The sequence below is a fragment of the Nipponia nippon genome, unplaced genomic scaffold (assembly GCF_047370975.1).
Source record: "Nipponia nippon isolate SJK-2023a ecotype South Korea unplaced genomic scaffold, ASM4737097v1 scaffold_15, whole genome shotgun sequence".
NCBI classification, from domain to species: domain Eukaryota; kingdom Metazoa; phylum Chordata; class Aves; order Pelecaniformes; family Threskiornithidae; genus Nipponia; species Nipponia nippon.
Window position 1 is genome coordinate 13,376,588 of NW_028262331.1, and position 13,413 is coordinate 13,390,000.

General features: G+C 50.7%; 3 long non-coding RNA genes across 6 annotated transcripts in view; all 3 read left to right on the top strand.

The window, feature by feature from the left end:
• The first annotated feature begins 3,862 nt into the window (after nucleotides 1–3,862).
• LOC148056368 (uncharacterized) lies at nucleotides 3,863–5,812 on the top strand. Of its 2 annotated transcripts, XR_015703545.1 has the most exons (7): nucleotides 3,863–3,967; nucleotides 4,970–5,023; nucleotides 5,119–5,181; nucleotides 5,271–5,326; nucleotides 5,412–5,452; nucleotides 5,534–5,587; nucleotides 5,691–5,812. It is a non-coding gene; the product is annotated as an uncharacterized LOC148056368 (long non-coding RNA). The 2 variants fall into 2 exon arrangements; XR_015703544.1 differs by having other exon boundaries at nucleotides 5,271–5,452.
• A 910-nt stretch (nucleotides 5,813–6,722) lies between these two features.
• LOC148056369 (uncharacterized) lies at nucleotides 6,723–8,942 on the top strand. Of its 3 annotated transcripts, none has more exons than XR_015703502.1 (9): nucleotides 6,723–6,843; nucleotides 6,941–7,003; nucleotides 7,093–7,140; nucleotides 7,226–7,266; nucleotides 7,346–7,399; nucleotides 7,499–7,639; nucleotides 8,589–8,641; nucleotides 8,739–8,801; nucleotides 8,877–8,942. It is a non-coding gene; the product is annotated as an uncharacterized LOC148056369 (long non-coding RNA). The 3 variants fall into 3 exon arrangements; XR_015703503.1 differs by having other exon boundaries at nucleotides 7,499–7,599; XR_015703501.1 differs by having other exon boundaries at nucleotides 7,499–8,641.
• A 114-nt stretch (nucleotides 8,943–9,056) lies between these two features.
• The window catches only part of LOC148056370 (uncharacterized), a 4,674-nt gene continuing 317 nt past the window's right edge, over nucleotides 9,057–13,413 (top strand). Inside the window, exons 1-3 of the long non-coding RNA XR_015703465.1 lie at nucleotides 9,057–9,181; nucleotides 9,283–10,549; nucleotides 11,805–13,413. The exon at nucleotides 11,805–13,413 is cut by the window's right edge and continues 317 nt beyond it. This is a non-coding gene — a long non-coding RNA (uncharacterized LOC148056370). The remainder of the gene's footprint in view (nucleotides 9,182–9,282; nucleotides 10,550–11,804) is intronic.

Below are 13,413 nucleotides of genomic sequence, written 5' to 3' on the forward strand. Positions count from 1 at the left end.
TCGTAAGCCTCAGCTCATTGGTGTAATGATAAGAGTCCTTCCTTTCTTGAATTAAAGTTTATCACGTGGATCTGTCACATGTATCTTGCATATCAGAAGTTTATGGACGGTAATTTATTGTGATGGCAATTAAGACGGCATCAGCATCGCCGCTTGAGAGCTGTCTGTTTTCCCAGAGTCTTTTTCTGGGACTTGTTCCCTGCATCCTAACGTTCTTAGGTCTTTAAGCCTGGCTTCTCACACCTCCATCATCCCAGTTACGGACATATCTTTTTTTATATATCTTGATCACTGGCGATGGTATCTGACTTTTGTGGGGCTGCCGTAGGTTCTTCCTCACGGCCCCATCGATCTTATCGCCCGTTGGCATCTCTGGGCCAGGACTCATTCCTTTTGACAAGAGTTTTTCTTAGATCTCTGGGTCACGTCATCTGTAGCATTTGTGCACAGCGTCGGTCTGCGTGCGTATGCATCCGGGTTGGAGCTGCTTCGCCTGGGGGCGTAGCGATGGTAGAGTCGGGGGAAGATTAGCACGAAGAGCAATGGTTAATGTTAATACGCCTAGACTGTTTTGGCAAAGGCGGTACAGCCTATTTCCAAGTGAGCGGCCATCGGCAGCAGATGAGGACGAGAACTTCTGTAGCATTTGGCGGGTACCGAGGGGATGACCGGAGCTGTCTGGGAGACTCGGCTTGAATGCTAGAGTGCTGCTAGTTGAGCAAATGGAATCTCAAAGGTGTTAAGGCTTGTATATGTAGGGCTTAATATTTGTTACCTATTTCTTTTAATGGCAGGGTGTACTTGGGCTCTAGATGGTATTGCTGAATGGGAACAAGACTAGTGGAATCGGTTAAGCTATTGCTCTGTATCCGGGTGACTTGTTTGATATCATTCCTTTTGCAGATGCAGAAGGACCAGCTGTGCAGGGCGACGGTGAGGTGAGAGCCATAAGAAGGCGGGTCAGCGTGCGGTGTTAGAGGGAAGATGTGACCGGTAGCTATATGACTCGATTGCGGTTTGTGTTTCTTTGTTTGAAGGTGTGAGGCCATGTGGGATCTGGGCACCGAAGCTGACTCGGGCACGGCGAGCGATGACTAGCGGGCTGGCGTAGCTGTTACTTTTCAGGTGTCTTATTGTGGGTGAAGCTATAAACATGCCTTGTTGTTAGGGTTTTACAGGTGGTACTCACACCTCGACGTGGCAACCTGAAAACAGCAGAGGCAGTGCTGGAAACCGGCCAAGGTAAAGGAGCGGGAGGCGGGAATCGGTGTGGGCAGGCTGTCGTTTTGGGTAGTATCTCAGCATCTGTTATTCTCTTTGATTTTTTTTGCAGATGATGCATGTAGTATCAGAGGAGCAAAGCAGCACTTTGAGCGGTCCGAGAAGGCAAGGTGGTCGCGGGCCTGTTTGTGCCTGAGAGTAAAGTATCCTGCCGCAACTCGGCGAAGCTTTTCTCTTTGGTTTGGCAGGTTCTGTGGAGGCCGCCTTGGGAATCGGATGAGCATTTGAGGCGAGCTGGGTAGCGGGGAGGAGGAGCACGGGATCGGTGACTTTTCACAAGCACAATGGTAATTTTGTGTATCTGAGCATCTTAGTGCCACTAGGAATGACGGCTGCAGCCTCCATCTCTGGAATCGGCGCGGAGCAGGCGAGCGGAATGCCACGGCGCTTCCGAGGATGAAGGTGGTGCGGAAGATGTCGGCGTCTGCTGTCGGGATGCTTACTGCTGGTGGTGTGGGAATCTTTTGCAGATGATGAAGAGGAACTTGGGGACTGTGGGGAAAATATCAGCTAGCTGACGTGTATTTTGTCAAGGATGGATTCAGGCTCCTGGCTGTCTGCCAGCTGAGTTGAGGGGCTGGCACTTGGAAGGGGGCAAGGAGACAAGGTTGGCTATTGCAGGAAGGGGTTTTAAAGGTAGCGCAGGGGAGAGGTCTGTCTGGGAACAGTGCCCTCCGGGCAGGTAAAGGGAGCAGGTTTCTCTTTGGCACGATGCCAGTGTGCGTTGGGCAGGGCGGTTCCAGGCTGTGTCTGTTGTTGCATGGTCTGTGTTGCGTCTTCTGTGTCTTACACCTTTGTTGGATCTCGATGTCATCTTTGCACCCAAGGAGGGCGGCACGTGCCTCGGGCACCATCCCTAGTATCTCAACGCTTGTACTCATCAGCATAGTGCCCATCGGGTGCTTCTTTTCTGGCGTTAAACGTGTGGCGTGGATCGGTCTGGCGTTTTGAGGTTTCCGATGGTCCTCTTTTGCCGCATCGCTTCCGGCTGTGTGAGCAGCTCTGTTCTCTTGCCGTCCATTTTAGTGGACGGGGGTTTCTTCCCTGCATCCTTACGTTCTTAGGTCTTGAAGCCGGCCTCGTTGTGCCTACATACTGTTTTGAGAATAACTTTGTGTTATGGGCCGTGATGTTCCACTCTCTTACTGGGGCTGCCCTAGAGGCTCCTCACATAGCCATCACGGTGGTCTTGCTCGACGGCGTCTTCGGTCCAGGTGTTGCTCTTCTTGCCGAGACTTCTCTCTCATCTTTGAGGCATGTTGTTTGTAGTGTTCTGTGGAGTGTCGGTGTGTACGTGCATGTGTTTGGCCTGGAGCCGCCCTGCCCGGGGGGCGTAGAGTCAGGGGGTTGGTGGAATAGCGATAAGCGTCTGTGGCTAATGTGTTGCTGTGCCTAGACTGTTGAGGCAAAGGCTGTACGGTCATCTTAGACTGAATAGCTGGTGGCAGTGGGTGAGAACAAGAATTACTGTAGTGCTTGGCAGGTGCCAAGGGGATGATGGTAGATGTCTCGGGGAGACCACTAGAGTGCTACTTGAGCAGAATGAATCTCAAAGGTGTTAAGGCTTATATGTGTAGGGCCTGATATTTGAGTTACATATTTCTTTTAATAGCAGGCTGTGGTTGGCCTGTAGATGGTATTGCTAAATAGGAACAAGACCTCTGGAACTGTTAAGCTATTGCTCAGGATCCAGGTGACATGTTCAATACTATTTGTTTTCAAGATGCAGAAGGATGAGCTGTCCAGGGACACAAAGGAGAAATGAGGTAGAGTGCTGTAAAGAGGGTGGGTTGGTGTGTGGTATTAGAGGGCACATGAAACTGGTAGCTATTTAACTACATTATGGTGTTTCTAACTTTTTTTGTTTAATGTGAACGTTCCAAGCGAGGAGTGATGTGGGATATGGGCCCTGGAGCTGACTTGGGCAAGGTGAGCGGGGATTGGTAGGCTGAAGTAGGGGTTATTTTTCAGGTGGTGTGTGGCTGGTCCTGTTATAAGCAACCCCTGTTGTTTGGGTCTTACAGGTGGTGTGTAAGCCTGCAAGAGGCAAGCCAAACTGACGAAGGTGGGGCAGGCGAGCTGTCAAGGTAAAGGAGGGTGAGATGGGGATCGGTGCGGGCAGGCTGTGGTTTTGGGCATGTGCCTTTTTGCTTGGGTTTCTGCAGGTGCCGTATATAGGCTCGGAGGGATGCTGCCGCATGTTGATGAGCGATCCTGGAAGGTGAGACGGTGGTGGGCCAGGTTGGCATCTAATAGCCAAGTATTGTATAGCGACAGAGTTGCAGTGTTTCTCTTAAGGTTTGCAGGTTCTGTGGGGGCTGCCTTTGGAAGTGGAGGAACGTTTGAGGTGAGCTGGGTAGTAGGGAGGTGAAGCATGGGGCTGGTGTTTTCTTGCAAGCGCAAAGGTAATTTTGTCTCTCTATCCTAGGTGCTGGAAGCGATGACAGCTGCGGCGTTGGACTGCGGAATGGGCAGGGAGCGGGTAAGCGGCCCACCACGGCGCATCTGAAGTGGCAGCTGTTTTGCAAAAGGTCTGTGTTGACTGATGTGATGGTGACTGTGATGGCTTTGGTTTTGTTTTGCAGAGGGTGAAGAGGAACCTGGCGACGGCAGGATGAATCCAGTGGGCTGAGTGTGGTTTTCCTTGTCAAGGATGGATTCAGCCTCACGGCCGTCTGCAAGCTAAGTTGAAGCACGGGTGCTGGAGAGGGGTCGGGGGAGGGAGGGTACAAGGTTGGCCATTGCAGGATGGGGTTTTTAAAGGTAGCACAGGGGAGAGGTCTGTCTGGGAACAGTGCCGTCTGGTCAGCTAGAGGGAGCAGATTAGTCTTCAGCTCGATGGCAGCGTGCGCCGTGCAGGGCGGTTCCAGGCTGTGTCTGTTGTTGTGTAGTTTGTGTGGTGTCTTCTGTGTCTTACACTTTTGTTGTGTGTCGATGTCGTCTTTGCGCCTAAGGTGGGCAGGATGTGCCTGGGGCGGCATATGCCTCGGGTGCCATTCCTGGCGTCTCAAACAGCTGTACTCATCGGCATAGTGCCAATCGGGCACTGCTTTTCTGGCGTTGAAAGCGTACGGCGCGGATCGGTCTGGCGTCTCGGAGGTTTCCGGGCGGTCCTCTTTTGCGGCAACGTTTCTGGCTGCATGAGCAGCTCTGTTCTCTTGCCGTCCATTTTAGTGGACGGGGGTTTCTTCCCTGCATCCTTACGTTCTTAGGTCTTGAAGCCGGGCTCGTTGCGCCGACGTCCTCTCAGTTTTGAGAGTAACTTCGTGTTACGGGCTGTGACGTTCCTCTCTCTTTTGGCGGCTGCCCTAGAGGCTCCTCACATTGCCATCACGGTCCTGCAGGTGGTCTTGCTCGATGGCGTCTTCGGTCTGGGTGTCGTTCTTGTTGCCGAGAGTTCTCTCTCGTCTTTGAGGCCTGTTGTTTGTAGTGTTCTGTGGAGTGTTGGGGTGTGTGTGTGTTTGGCCCGGAGCCGCCCTGCCCGGGGGCGTAGAGTCAGGGGGTTGGTGGAATAGCAATAAGTGTCTGTGGCTAATGTGTTGCTGTGCCTAGACTGTTGAGGCAAAGGTTGCACAGTCCTCTTGGACTGCATAGCTGAGGTACTAGAGGGAACATGTGACTGGTGGCTATCTGACTACATTATGGTGTTTCTAACTTTTTCTTTTTTTTTTTCTTTATTTAATGTGAGGGTTCCAAGCGAGGAGTGATGTGGGATATGGGCCCTGGAGCTGACTTGGGCAAGGTGAGTGGGGATTGGTAGGCTGAAGTAGGGGTTATTTTCCAGGTGGTGTGTGGCTGGTCCTGTTATAAGCAACCCCTGTTGTTTGGGTCTTACAGGTGGTGCGTAAGCCTGCAAGAGGCAAGCCAAACTGACGAAGGTGGGGCAGGCAAGCTGTCAAGGTAAAGGAGGGTGAGATGGGGATCGGTGCGGGCAGGCTGTGGTTTCGGGCAGTATCTCAGCATGTGCCTTTTTGCTTGGGTTTCTGCAGGTGCCGTATGTAGGCTTGGAGGGATGCCGCCGCATGTCGATGAGCGGTCCCAGAAGGTGAGGCGATGGTGGGCCAGGTTGGCATCTAATAGCCGAGGATTGTATAGCGACAGAGTTGCAGTGTTTCTCTTAAGGTTTGCAGGTTCTGTGGGGGCTGCCTTTGGAAGTGGAGGAACGTTTGAGGTGAGCTGGGTAGTAGGGAGGTGAAGCATGGGGCTGGTGTTTTCTTGCAAGCGCAAAGGTAATTTTGTCTCTCTATCCTAGGTGCTGGAAGCGATGACAGCTGCGGCGTTGGACTGCGGAATGGGCAGGGAGCGGGTAAGCGGCCCACCACGGCGCATCTGAAGTGGCAGCTGTTTTGCAAAAGGTCTGTGTTGACTGATGTGATGGTGACTGTGATGGCTTTGGTTTTGTTTTGCAGAGGGTGAAGAGGAACCTGGCGACGGCAGGATGAATCCAGTGGGCTGAGTGTGGTTTTCCTTGTCAAGGATGGATTCAGCCTCACGGCCGTCTGCAAGCTAAGTTGAAGCACGGGTGCTGGAGAGGGGTCGGGGGAGGGAGGGTACAAGGTTGGCCATTGCAGGATGGGGTTTTTAAAGGTAGCACAGGGGAGAGGTCTGTCTGGGAACAGTGCCGTCTGGTCAGCTAGAGGGAGCAGATTAGTCTTCAGCTCGATGGCAGTGTGCGCCGTGCAGGGCGGTTCCAGGCTGTGTCTGTTGTTGTGTAGTTTGTGTGGTGTCTTCTGTGTCTTACACTTTTGTTGTGTGTCGATGTCGTCTTTGCGCCTAAGGTGGGCAGGATGTGCCTGGGGCGGCATATGCCTCGGGTGCCATTCCTGGCGTCTCAAACAGCTGTACTCATCGGCATAGTGCCAATCGGGCACTGCTTTTCTGGCGTTGAAAGCGTACGGCGCGGATCGGTCTGGCGTCTCGGAGGTTTCCGGGCGGTCCTCTTTTGCGGCAACGTTTCTGGCTGCATGAGCAGCTCTGTTCTCTTGCCGTCCATTTTAGTGGACGGGGGTTTCTTCCCTGCATCCTTTACGTTGTTAGGTCTTGAAGCCGGGCTCGTTGCGCCGACGTCCTCTCAGTTTTGAGAGTAACTACTTGTCCGGGGCCGTGACGTTCCTCTCTTCTTGTGGGGTTGCTGTAGAGCCCGGTTACATGACCATCACGGTCCCGCAGGTCTTCTTGCTGGATGGTGTCTTCTGTCCGGGTGTTGTTCTTCTTGCTGAGTTCTCTGTTGTCTTTGAGGCATGTTGTTTGTTGCACTCTGTGGAGCCCCTGTGTGTGTGTGTGTTTTGGCCTGGAGCCACCCTGCATGGGGGGTGTAGAGTCAGGGGGTAGGTGGAATAGTGATGAGAGTCTGTGGTTAATGTGTTGCTATGCCTAGACTGTTGAGGCAAAGGTTGTACAGTCATCTTGGACTGAGTAGTTGAGGAATTAAAGGGAAGTTGTTATTGGTGGCTCTTTGACTACATTATGGTGTTTCTGACATGTGTGTTTTTTCTTTTTTTAATGTGAAGATTGCAAGTGAGGAGCAATGTGGGATATGGGCGCCGGAGCGACTTGGGCAAGGTGAGCGGGGATCAGTGGCCTGAAGGAGCGGTTATTTTTCAGGCATTGTGTACAGCTCGTCCACTGCTAAGCAACGTCTGTTGTTTGGGTCTTACAGGTAGCGCGTCATCCTCGAAGCAGCAACCCAAATTGATGGAGGCAGGGGAGGCAAGCTGTCGAGGTAAAACAGGGTGAGATGGGGATTGGTGCAGGCAGGCTGCAGGTTTGGGCAGTATCTCAGCATGTGCCTTTTTGCTTGGGTTTTTACAGGTGCTATTTGGATGGTTAATATCGCATGCTGATGAGCAGTCCCAGAAGGTGAGGCGATAGTGGCCTGGGTTGGTGTCTCATAGCCATGTATTGTATGCCCACTGAGTTGCAGTGTTTCTCTTTGGTTTTGCAGGTTCTGTAGGGGCTGCCTGTAGAACCGGAGGAGCATTTGAGGTGAACTGGGTAGTAGGGAGCATCAGGCTGGTCACTTCTTGCAAGCGCACAGGTAATTTTGTGTCTCTTGGTATCCTAGGTGCCGGAAGCGATGACAGCCATGGCGTCTGACTCTGGAATTGGCAATGAGCAGGTGAGTAGCACACCGTGGCACGTCTGAGGTGTATGTTATGTGAAAGGTGGTTGACTGATGTGATGCTGACCGATGGCATCGGTTACTTTTGTTTTGCAGATGGTGAAGAGGAACCTTGTGGCCACAGGCTGATTTCAGCAGGCTGAGTGCAGCTCTTTGTGTCGAGGATGGATTTGGACTCACAGCCATGTGCAAGCTAAGTTGAGGCTCCGATGCTGGAGGGGGGTCAGGGGAGGCATGGTATGAGGTTGGCCATTGCAGGAGGGGGTTTGTAAATGTAGCGCAGGGGAGAGGACCGTCTGGGAATGGTCCCCTCTAAGCAAGTAATGGGAGCAGGTTAGTCTTCAGCAGGATGCCAGGGTGTGGCAGGCAGGGCCATTCCAGGCTGTGTCTGTTGTTGGGTAGTTTGTGTGGTCTGTCCTCTGTGTCTTAGGCATTCCTCAGCTGTCCATGTCATCTTTGTGCCAAGGAAGGTGGTATGCGCCTCAGGTTTTGTGAGTCGGGCATCATCCCTAGCGTCTCAAATGCTTGTACCCATTGGTACAGGGCCAATCAGGCACTTCCTTTCTGGCCTTACAAGCATGCGGTGTGGATCGATCTGGTGTCTTGGCGGTTTCCGGGCGGTCCTTTTTTGCGGCGTCATTCTCGGCTGCGTCAGCAGCTCTGCTCTCTTGCCATCCATTCTTGCGGACTGGGCTTTCTTGCCCGCATCCTTACGTTCTTAGGTCTTGAAGCCGGGCTTGTTGTGCCTACAACTTCTCAGCTTTGAGAGTCACTTCTTGTTGGGGGCTGTGATGTTCCACTGTCTGTCCGGGGCTACCATAGAGCCTCGTCACATCACCATCATGGTCCCACAGGTGGTCTTGCCGGATAGCATAATTGATCCAGGTATCATTCTTCTTGCTGAGAGTTTTCTCTCGTCTTTGAGGTGTGTTGATTGTAGTGTTCTGTGGAGCCTCTGTGTGAGTGTTTGGCCTGGAGCCACGCTGCCTGGGGGGGTGTAGAGGCAGGAGGTATGTGGAATAGTGATGAGAGTCTGTGGTTAATGTGTTGCTATGCCTAGACTGGGGAGGCAAAGGTTGTACAGTCCTCTTGGATGGTGTAGCTGAGGGATTAGAGGGAAGATGTGATTCGTGGCTCTTTGACTATGTTACGGTGTGTTTAACTTTTTTTCTTTTTTATTGTGAAGATTGCAAGCGAGGAGCAATGTGGGATATGGGTGCCCAAGCTGACTCAGGCAAGGTGAGCAGGGGTCAGTGGCCTGAAGGAGCAGTTACTTTTCAGGTGTTGTGTGTGGCTGGTTCAGTTCTAAGCAGCCCCTGTTGTTTGGGTCTTTCAGGTGGCGCAAAAGCCTCAAAGCAGGAACCCAAATTGACGGAGTTGAGGGAGGCAAGCAGTCAAGGTAAAGGAGGGTGAGATGGGGATCGGTGCGCCAGGCTGCAGTTTTGGGCAGTGTCTGAGCATGTGCTTTTTGCAGGTGCTATTTGGAGGGATAACGCCGACTGCTGATGAGTGGTCCCGCAAGGTGAGGTGGTTGTGGTTTGGGTTGGTGTCTCATAGCCAAGTACTGTATGGCCATTGAGTTGCAGTGTTTCTCTTTGGTTGTGCAGGTTCCGTGGGGTCCACCTTTGCAACCAGAGGAGCCTTTGAGGTGAGCTGAGTAGTAGGGAGCACAGGGCTGGTGACTTCTTGCAAGCATATGGGTAATTTTGTGTCTCTCTATCCTAGGTGTAGGAACTGATGACAGCTGTGGTGTCCGACTCTGGAATAGGTATGGAGCAGGTGAGCGGCATGCCTTGGTGTGTCTGAGGTGGTGGATGCTGTGCAAAAGGTCACTGTTGACTGATGTGGTGCTGACTGACGGCATTGGTTTTGTTTTGCAGATGGTGGAGCGGAATCTGTCTGCGGGCTGAATCCAGTGGGATGAGTGTGGTTTTCGTTGTCCAGGATGGATTTTGACTTGCAGCCATGTGCAAGCTAAGTTGAGGCTCCCATGCTGGAGAGGTGTCAGGGGAGGGATGGTATGAGGTTGGTCATTGCAGGAAGGGGTTTATAAATGTAGTGCAGGGGAGGGGGCTGTCTGGGAATGGTCCCCTCTGGGCAGGTAAAGGGAGCAGGTTAGTCTTCAGCAGGATGCCAGGGTGTGGCGGGCAGGGCCGTTCCAGGCTGTGTCTGTTGTTGGGCAGTTTGTGTGGTCTGTCTTCAGTGTCTAAGGACTTTATGAGGTCTCGATGTTGTCCTTGCACCCAAGGAGTGTGCCATGCGTCTCAGGTGTTGTGATTCGGGTGTCATCCCTAGCATCTGCAATGCCTGTACCTATGGGCATAGTGCCGATCGGGCGCTGCTTCTCTGGCATTACAAGCATGCGGCGTCGATTGGTCTGGCGTCTCGGCGATTTCCGGGCAGTCCTTTTTTGCGGCATCATTCTCGGCTGTGTCAGCAGCTCTGCTCTCTTGCCATCCATTCTTGCGGACTAGGCTTTCTTGCCTGTGTTCTTATGCGCTTAGGTCTTGAAGCTGGGCTTGCTGTGTGTACATCCTCTCAGTTTTGAGAGTCACTTCTTGTTGGGGGCTGTGATGTTCCACTGTCTGTCCGGGGCTACCATAGAGCCTCGTCGCATCACCATCACAGTCTTCTTGCTGGATGGCATCATTGATCTTGGTGTCGCTCTTCTTGCTCAGAGTCCTCTCTCACCTTTGAGGCATGTTGTTTGTAGCATTCTGGAGAGACAGAGAGAGTGTGTGTGTGTGTGTGTGTGTGGCCTGGAGCTGCCCTGCCCGGGTAGTGTGGAGTCAGGGGGTATGTGGAATTGTGATAAGAGTCTGTGGTTAATGTGTTGCTATGCCTGGACTGGGGAAGCAAAGGTTGTATCGTCATCTTGGACTGATAACCTGTCAGTAGGTTGTGCTCATTTAATAATGGGTTATGGGGTTGAGCAGAGGCATGAGGGAGGTGCTTTTCAGGGGTATCTGCGGTTTGGTCAGCAACCTGGTCACTTGCTTTACCTTTAGGGTGGCCTGTTTGGGTGGAGGTCATCTGGGCTTTTTTTTTCTGATAGCTGGTAGGTATTGTCAAGTGTGTCCTAGAGTCCGTTTAATTATGTTGAGCAGGTGCCCCAGGGCTATTTGGATCCCTGGAGCAAAGCCTCAGGTGAGTGTTGCTAGAGGGTACAAATCCAAGCGATGAAGGAGCGGGATCGGGGCATGTAGCAAAGCATCTTCCTCGGCTTGCTGAAAAGGAAGCTGAAACTTGGGAACGGTCCCGATCCATCACGTTGTTTAGAGGCGCATGGCGAGGCTGTTCCAGGGACAGCTCTAGAAGCTGTGTGAGAGCCATAGTGGCAGGCAGTGTAACGGTTGTGTTTTGAGCGAGCAGCGGTTGAAGGAGCGTTTAGTTTGTGAATGTGCCTAACCTTGTATGTGTGAAGTATTTTATTGCAGGCTGTAGATAATGTTGAGAGTAGTTTTTCTATGCAAATAAAATTAGAAATAAAAAAACCCAGCTGGGGGATTTTTTGTTTTCTCCCTTGGCTGGTGTTTGTTTTTTTTTTTCCCTGGTTGCTCTGCGAGGCGATGTTCATTGCCAGTGTTTGGGTGGAGGTCAGGCTCAGGCCAGGGTTTTCGCAGGCAGGGCAATTTTTCAAGGCCCCTGGGAACGCATTTCCTAGGGAGTGTGGCAGATGCGGGGGGACAGTGCGTTGTGGTGTGCGGGTGGCAGAACGGATCGGGTGGGACCGAGGTGTGGTTTCTGCGGTAGTTGAATGAGCAGTGTGTTTTGAATGCATCTAACCTTTCATGACTGTGTGGCGGTTGAAGGAATGTTTTATTTGGGAATGTGCATAACCTTTTATGTGTGAGGTATTTTATTGCAGGTTATATTTCATCTTGAGAGTAGTTTTTCTATGCAAATAAAAGTAGAATAAAAAAACCCCAGCCGGGGGATTTTTTTTTTTCTCCCTCGGCTGGGTTTTTTTTTCCCCGGTCCCGGTCGCTCTGCGAGGCGATGTTCATCGCCAGTGTTTGGGCGGAGGTCAGGCTCGGGCTGGGGTTTTTGCAGGCAGGGCAATTTTTCAAGGCCCCCGGGAATGCCGTTCCCGGGGAGCGTGGCAGATGCGGGGCGACGGTGCGTTGTGGTGTGCGGGCGGCAGAACGGATCGGGCGAGACTGAGGTGTGGTTTGTGTGGTAGTTGAATGAGCAGTGTGTTTTGAATGCATCCAACCTATCACGAATGTGTGGTGGATTTTTGTGTCTTTGCAGGGTCTGTGGAGTTTAAACTTTTGCTTTTCAGACATTTAGACATGAAAATGAAAAACTCTAGTTGGGGAATTTAGGTTTTCCATCAGCAGGGTTGGTTTTTGGTTTTTTGGAGAACCACAGCAATTACTGACCTGGATTTTGGCAACAGGGTGAAAATTTACCAATGCCTAAGTTCAATCATCTGTCAACCCTATAAACAGTGGAACAGAGTGAGACCATTTGAGCCCTCCCGGACCGCAGCGGGCCCCGCCAGCATCTCTCTACGAGCGGGACGCGTCTCGAAGCTGCGGAGTCTGCGTACAGAGGCCGGATGATGGGATCCGGACCCATCTCTTCTGCCTTTTGCTCCTCGAGAGTTGACCTTTGCCCATCGAGATCATTTTGATGCGAGTATTTCATGGAACTGGAGGGGATTTTGTACTAGGTACCTTTATATATGCTTATTGTGAGGATTTTGCCAAGTTTGCGAGCCATGACTAGGCTTAGCGTGTGTGTGTGTGCGTCACGATACCAATATTGTAGTAAATCCTTTGTAATGGCTTTGTAAATGTTAAATGAACCAATGAGTAGGTATAGTTAAATTCCAGCAATGTTTTCTTGATTGTGAACCCCCCTTGCAGTGCCGCTAGAGCGGAAAAATCCTTAGCCATAAACCGTCGACCAAGTCTGGGACTAGGATCGGATCCAGCCGCACCTAGGCTCCTCTCTGAGAAGGAGTTTAGAAAGCAAGGGGGTCTGTTCCAAACCTTGTGACTCGACGGGAGGGCCCCCCCTTTTTCCCCCTTGTATTTTGTTCTAGCTCAGTATTGTCTGCATTTGTCCAGATGTATATGTTCCCTTCAGTTAGAATATACATAATTTCCATTTGGTGTAGAAGTAATAGCAAAGCTTGCTGTTACTAGGGTTCTAAGGTATGTTAAAATGAAAAGGTTTTAATAAAGTTGCCCTAAATGTGTTGGCGGGTCTGCTTTGTGTTCTGAGTCTGTATTGAAACTATAAAACCAGTTATTGGTAAGGTGCCGTTTGATCTGTTTTGTATCCTATGTCCATATTTAAACTTTGAAAACAGTTGCAGTAAAGTTTCGGTCGGTCATTTTTTGTATTTTTTGTCCATATTTAAAATTTGAAAATGGTTGTAATAGTTTTGTTCAGTCAGTCTTGTATCCTATGTCCATATTGAAACTTTTACAAGCAGTTGTGATAAAGTGTAGACTGATCAGTTGTGTCTCCTGTGTCTTTAACAAAACCGGTTTTAAAGTTGTAAAAAAGTAGTTGTTCGGTGTGTTCTGAGTCTGTAATAAAACCGTAGATGTGGCTGTCATAAAGGTTGAGTTTGATCTGTTCTGTATCCTATGTGCCAACAGAAACTTTGAAAATGGTTGTAAATGAGTTCTATAGGGTCGCTTTTGTGTCCTATGTCTGTATGGAAACTTTGAAAGTGGTTGTAATAATGGTTTGTGTTGGGTCTGGTTTGGTCTCCTATGTCTGTATTGAAATTTAAAATGGTTGTAATAAAGGTTTTTTGTTGGTCTGGTTTGTCTCTAGCATATTTAAAAATGGTTTCAGTAAAGTTGCAATCAAGGCTTTGCGTGGCCAGTTTTGGTTTTTGAGTCTGGATGGAAACTCCAGAACTGGATGTACTCAAGGTGTACTTGGATCTGTTTTGTATTGTAAGTCTGTATTAAAACTTTGTAAATGGTAGTCATTGAGTTCTGTTCAGTCTGGTTCTGTATCCTAGGTCTGTATTCAAACTTCAG